This window comes from Anomaloglossus baeobatrachus, chromosome 2 (genome assembly GCF_048569485.1).
Source record: "Anomaloglossus baeobatrachus isolate aAnoBae1 chromosome 2, aAnoBae1.hap1, whole genome shotgun sequence".
Taxonomy (NCBI): Eukaryota; Metazoa; Chordata; class Amphibia; order Anura; family Aromobatidae; genus Anomaloglossus; species Anomaloglossus baeobatrachus.
The window spans coordinates 372,449,233-372,455,232 of NC_134354.1; positions in this window are offsets into that span (position 1 = coordinate 372,449,233).

The window sequence follows — 6,000 nt, forward strand, 5'->3', positions numbered from 1 at the left end:
CTGTAGTGAGGAATGGCACAAGCGCAGCAGCGCTGATGTCCCCGGCGCACTAACACGCCCAGCATGCTGCGGTGTGCGCGCGGTATGCCCGGGGACACAGAGTACCTTAACGAAGCAGGGCCCTGTCCCTGACGATACTCAGCTCCATATCCAGCCGATTCTCCGGGGGCTGTGGAAGGAGCACGGTCTCAGTGCCTGGAGACCGGTAAAGTCCCACTTCACCCAGAGCCCTAATGGGGATGGGGAAGGAATCAGCATGTGGGCTCCAGCCTCCGTACCCGCAATGGGTACCTCAACCTTAACAAACACCGCCGACAGAAAGTGGGGTGAGAAGGGAGCATGCTGGGGGCCCTAGAATGGGCCCTCTTTTCTTCCATCCGACATAGTCAGCAGCTGCTGCTGACTAAACAGTGGAGCTATGCGTGGATGTCTGACCTCCTTCGCACAAAGCATAAAACTGAGGAGCCCGTGATCCCACGGGGGGGGTGTATAGCCAGAAGGGGAGGGGCCTTACACTTTTTAGTGTAGTGCTTTGTGTGGCCTCCGGAGGCAGTAGCTATACACCCAATTGTCTGGGTCTCCCAATTAGGAGCGACAAAGAAAAACCCGCTGCAAAACACTTAGGCTATCTGCCCACGAGAGTTTGTACCTGTGAATATATCCGCAGGTACGGCCGTAGGTTTCCCGCAGCTGCTCGCTGGAATCTGAGCGAAATAGCTGCGGAAAACCTCCAGACATTCATGCGACTTACCTGCGGAAGTCCCGGTCTCTATCTCCATAGTGGAGGGCCGGGATTTCTGCAGGTATTTCCGCAGAAAGAATTGACATGCAATTACGTGCGGCTGTGGGACATCCGCACCATGATCCGCAGCCACACATACCGCAGCATGGACACAGCACTCCCCATGTCCCATAGGATAACATGGGGAGTATCTGTACTTGCTGAAACCTGCAGATTTATCTGGAAAATCGGCAGGTTTAATCTCCCATGGGCACATAGCCTTAAAGAATTGACAGGCTCCTTGTTTCAAAAAAGCAGCAGTTTTCCTTTTGTCAGGAAAAAAAAAGCTGTGTGCATGAGATTTCTGAAATCTTATTGCTTTGTGCTTTTTACAGAACCAGCAAATCAGTGCTGACATTTAATTGCTAGGGGAAAAAATGATTTTGACTACTTATTCCTTATTCATCTTGACCACTAGAGGGCGTTATGTTTCTAACAATACAGCCATACACATACTCTGGTTACCTGACTGTCATGTTACTTGCGGTGTCCGAACCACATAGACATCTCGTGTGTATGCGTTCTGAGAAGAGGGAGTCGGATAATCTGCTTACAAGGCATTGAAAAATGTAAAGTAACATAATTACAATGGCTTCAGTAACATCCTAAAATAGATTAAAAAAAATGAAAAAAAATGTCCTGCATAATTTGGTGTACAAACTTTTGACTGGTACAGTACTGTCTGAATAAGTAATCTAATGAAAAAGAACTACATAATATTGTTACAGAATTTTATTTCCTGGGAAAACTATAGCTTTTTTTTTCCTTAACCCCTTCACCCGCAGGCCATTTTTTTCAATTCTGACCAGTTGAACTTTATGATATTATAACTCTGGAACACTTCAATGGATCCTGGTGAGTCTAAAGCGGGCTTTACACCCTGCGACATCGCTAGCGATGTTGCGAGTGATAGCACCCGCCCACGTCAGTTGCGCGTCACGGGGTGATCGCTGCCGTAGCGATATTGTTCACACGCAATTACCTCTTCACCGACGTCGCTGTGGCCGCCGAACAACCTTTAAGAAGGAGGTTCGTTGGGCGTCACAGCGGCGTCACTAAGCGGCCGCCCAATAGAAGCGGAGGGGTGGAGATGAGCGGCCGGAACATCACGCCCACCTCCTTCCTTCCTCATTGCCGGCGGCCGCAGGTACGGTGATGTTCCTCGTTTCTGCGGTGTCACACATAGCGATGTGTGCTGCCGCAGGAACGACGAACAACCTGCGTCCTGCAACAGCAACGATATTTGAGATTAGAACAACGTGTCAACAATCAACGATTAGGTGAGTATTTTTGATAGTTAGCGGTCGTTCTTTCGTTTCACACGCAACGACGTCGCTAACGAGGCCTGATGTGCGTCACGAATTTCGTGACCCCAACGACATCTCGTTAGCAATGTCGTTGCGTGTAAAGCCCCCTTTAGACTGATTTTTCGTGATATATTGTACTTCATGTTATGGTATATTTAGGACGATATTTTTTGCTTTTATTTTTTAAAATATAGGAAATTTGGCAGCAATTTTGAAAATGTAGCCATTTTCAAACTTTGAATTTTTATGCCCATAAATCCGAGAGTTAATGTCACACAAAATAGTTAATAAATAACATTCACCACATGTCTACTTTACATCAGCACAATTTTGGATACATGCGGTAATTTAATTTCGTTAGTAAGTCAGAACGTTTCAAAATTTAATCAGCAATTTCTCCAACAAAACAAAAAACTTTGAGAGGCTGAGGTGACAGAAAATACCCAAAAAGTGACACCATTCTAAAAACTGCGCTCCTCAAAACCACATCAAAGAAGTTTATTAACCCTTTAAATGCTTCACATGAACTAAAGCAATGTGAAAGGAAAAAATGAAAATGTTTTACTTTTCCCACAAAAATGCGACGTGAGCCCCAAATTTTGCATTTTCACAAGGGTAAAAAGAGAAAAAAGACCATACAATTTGTTGTGCAATTTCTTCTGAGTACATCAATACCTGATATGTGGTGGAAATCTACTGTTGAATTTTTGAGCGGAAAGTTGTCTGGAATTGCTAGCGGATGCCATGTCCCGTTTGGAGACCCCCTGGGGTGCCTAAACAGTGGAGCTCCCCCACAAATGACCCCATTTTGGAAACGACCCCTCTAGGAATTTATAATAAACAGGAGAACCAAGAGTCATTTTGACGTATCCTTAAAACACAATATTTTATTCATCTTCTTTACACACACAAAAAAATTACATACAATTACAAAAAACATAATCCCAATTCACATCATAAACCAGCTGTTTGAGCTATAGTTTAATCACAATCATTAATCTATATCATCTGTCATTGTGGCAGAAGACAGTAGAACCACACTTATATGTAGTTTATTTCATAAACCACCAGGTGGCAGTGTCACTACAAATTATCATGCTAGGCAACAATATGTAAGATGCAAATGCAATTCCTAGGTCAGAGGTGGGGAACCTTTTTTCTGCCGGGGGCCATTTGGAAATTTCTACCAACCTTCGGAGGCCACCCCAAATTATCAACTTGAAAACTACTCTGCTATATTTCGTCAAACAATTAAATTAACTCACCCCTACTGTGGTGGCTGGAGCTGCTTCTCTTTGATGTGGCTGTGATGTTCGGCGATATTGATCATGTTGTTCTCACAACTGCTTTTCCAGGTTTGTCTCGGTCTGGAGCGCAGTCAACAGATTGGTAGATCATATAAATCACATAGGAGATGCTGGGGGCATAGACATCACAGGAGATGCTGGGGGCATAGACATCACAGGAGATGCTGGGGGCATACACATCAGAGGAGACACTGTGGCACATAAAATACATGAGATGCTGAGAGCATTTATATCACAGGAGGGGCTGGTGACATATATATGTGACGTATTCCTACAAAAAGACCTCCATAATTCACTGTATTGTCAATAAATATAATATCAAACTATGTCAATTATTTAAGAAAAATATATCCTTTATTCCATACAAAATTTTAACATGATATTACAAGGATGCAAGGGGGCAGGGTAAGATACAAGACGTGCACATATAAAAACTGCAGTAATACAGGGAGGTGTGTCTGGAAACCAGAGTCTGAGGAGAAGTACATCACATACCTTCTAAAGAAGTGTAAATAGACATATCAAAACATATTAGTCTTAGGAAAAAGCGACTGTCAATAAAGTGCATCAATACAGCCAATTAATAACGTTATATGTATCACCAATATATCACCAATTGTACATTATAACAAAAAAGCTAGCACTAAATGTGCACTACAGCACTAAAAATTCCAACTGTACTTATTATAAATATGAGATTTTTGGCAAAAAAATGCAATTTCTGGAGCTACCCCGCCACTTCACGGCAAATCTGTTGGGGCAGTCCTAACACTAAAATATTTTTATAAAATGTGCCAAACGGCCTCACATATGAATAGTAGAACTGCTCTTAGCAGCACTCACCTGGTCTATTTCAATCCCGTACCCATGACTATGTCATAGCTGTGGGCGGGACAGGTCCAAGCAAATGCTGCATGAAGTAAATAGCCTGTGGACAGGGCCTGATGACTGAATGTGAACAGTCACCAATCGCCAAAATCTAGACAGGTGGAATACATCCCAAATTGGGGTGCATAGCAAGGTGGGGGTCAACCACCGACCAATTCAATGAAGAAAAAACAAAAAAGCTAGCACTAAATGTGCACTACAGCACTAAAAATTCCAACTGTACTTATTATAAATATGAGATTTTTGGCAAAAATTTGGTGGAGGTTCCTTCATGCTTTGGGGCTGTGTGGCAAATGCCGGCACCAGGAATCTTGTTAAAGTTGAGGGTCGCATGGATTCAACTCAGTATCAGCAGATTCCTGACAATAATGTGCAAGAATCAGTGACGAAGTTGAAGTTACGCAGGGGATGGATATTTCAGCAAGACAATGATCCAAAACACCGCTCCAAATCTACTCAGGCATTCATGCAGAGGAACAATTACAATGTTCTGGAATGGCCATCCCAGTCCCCAGACCTGAATATCATTGAACATCTGTGGGATGATTTGAAGCGTGCTGTCCATGCTCGGCGACCATCAAACTTAACTGAACTGGAATTGTTTTGTAAACAGGAATGGTCAAATATACCTTCATCCAGGTTCCAGGAACTCATTAAAAGCTACAGGAAGAGACTAGAGGCTGTTATTTTTGCAAAAGGAGGATCTACAAAATATTAATGTCACTTTTATGTTGATGTGCCCATACTTTTGCAGTCAAATTTTGTTTAAATTTGGACATGTGCACATTTTCTGTTAGTACAATAAACCCTCATTTCAATCCAGAAATATTACTCAGTCCATCAGTTATTAGACATATCAAACGGAAATAGCTGTTGCAAAAACCCAAATTGTTATAAAGAAAAAAGGTTAACATTAATAGGGGTGCCCAAACTTTTTCATATGACTGTATTGGAATATTGTTATTTTTTAACTTTTTTTTTTTTTACTTTGTCTCTATTATAGGGACACTAACTTTCACTTGTCTCATTGCAGCTGCAATATACTGCAATGCTCAATCACTGTAGTATATTGCAGCTGTCAGAGAAAGCTTCAGTAAGGCTTTCCGTAGTTAGGTGACCCAGAGGTCGTCATGACAACTTTGGGTCACCATGATGACGATCGGGCTTCTGCGACTACGTCACAGGCTCCTGATTGGAGGGGAGAGGAAGCGAGATGCCTTTCCCAATCACCTAAGTGCTTTGATCGATATCGATTGCAGTATTTAGGGGGTTGAAGATCCAGGGATTGCGTGGGCACTGTCCCCAGCTGTGAGAGCCAAGGCTTGGCTGTCAGGAAAGCCGAGTGCCCAGCGGCGATCGAGGCGTTCACAGCGCCAATGCACACACGATCGCCAGGACATACCTATACATCCTCGGTCAGAAAGCACTTGACTTCCAATATGTATACAGTCCATGGTCGTGAAGGGGTTAAACAATACCCTCCAATCTTGCAGCACCCGCATCTGTCATCTTTGTGATGATGTTACTATACTAAGGACTAGTGATGGGCGAATACTAACTATTTGTGTTAGTATTATTCTTAACAAATAACAAAGTACTATTCCAGTATTCGGTATGAATAATGAACCTAATGCAAGTCAATGGGGAAACCCAAGCATTTTTCTGGTCGTGATGAATATTGGAATAGTACTTTGTAGTTGGAAAGCATTATCCGAAC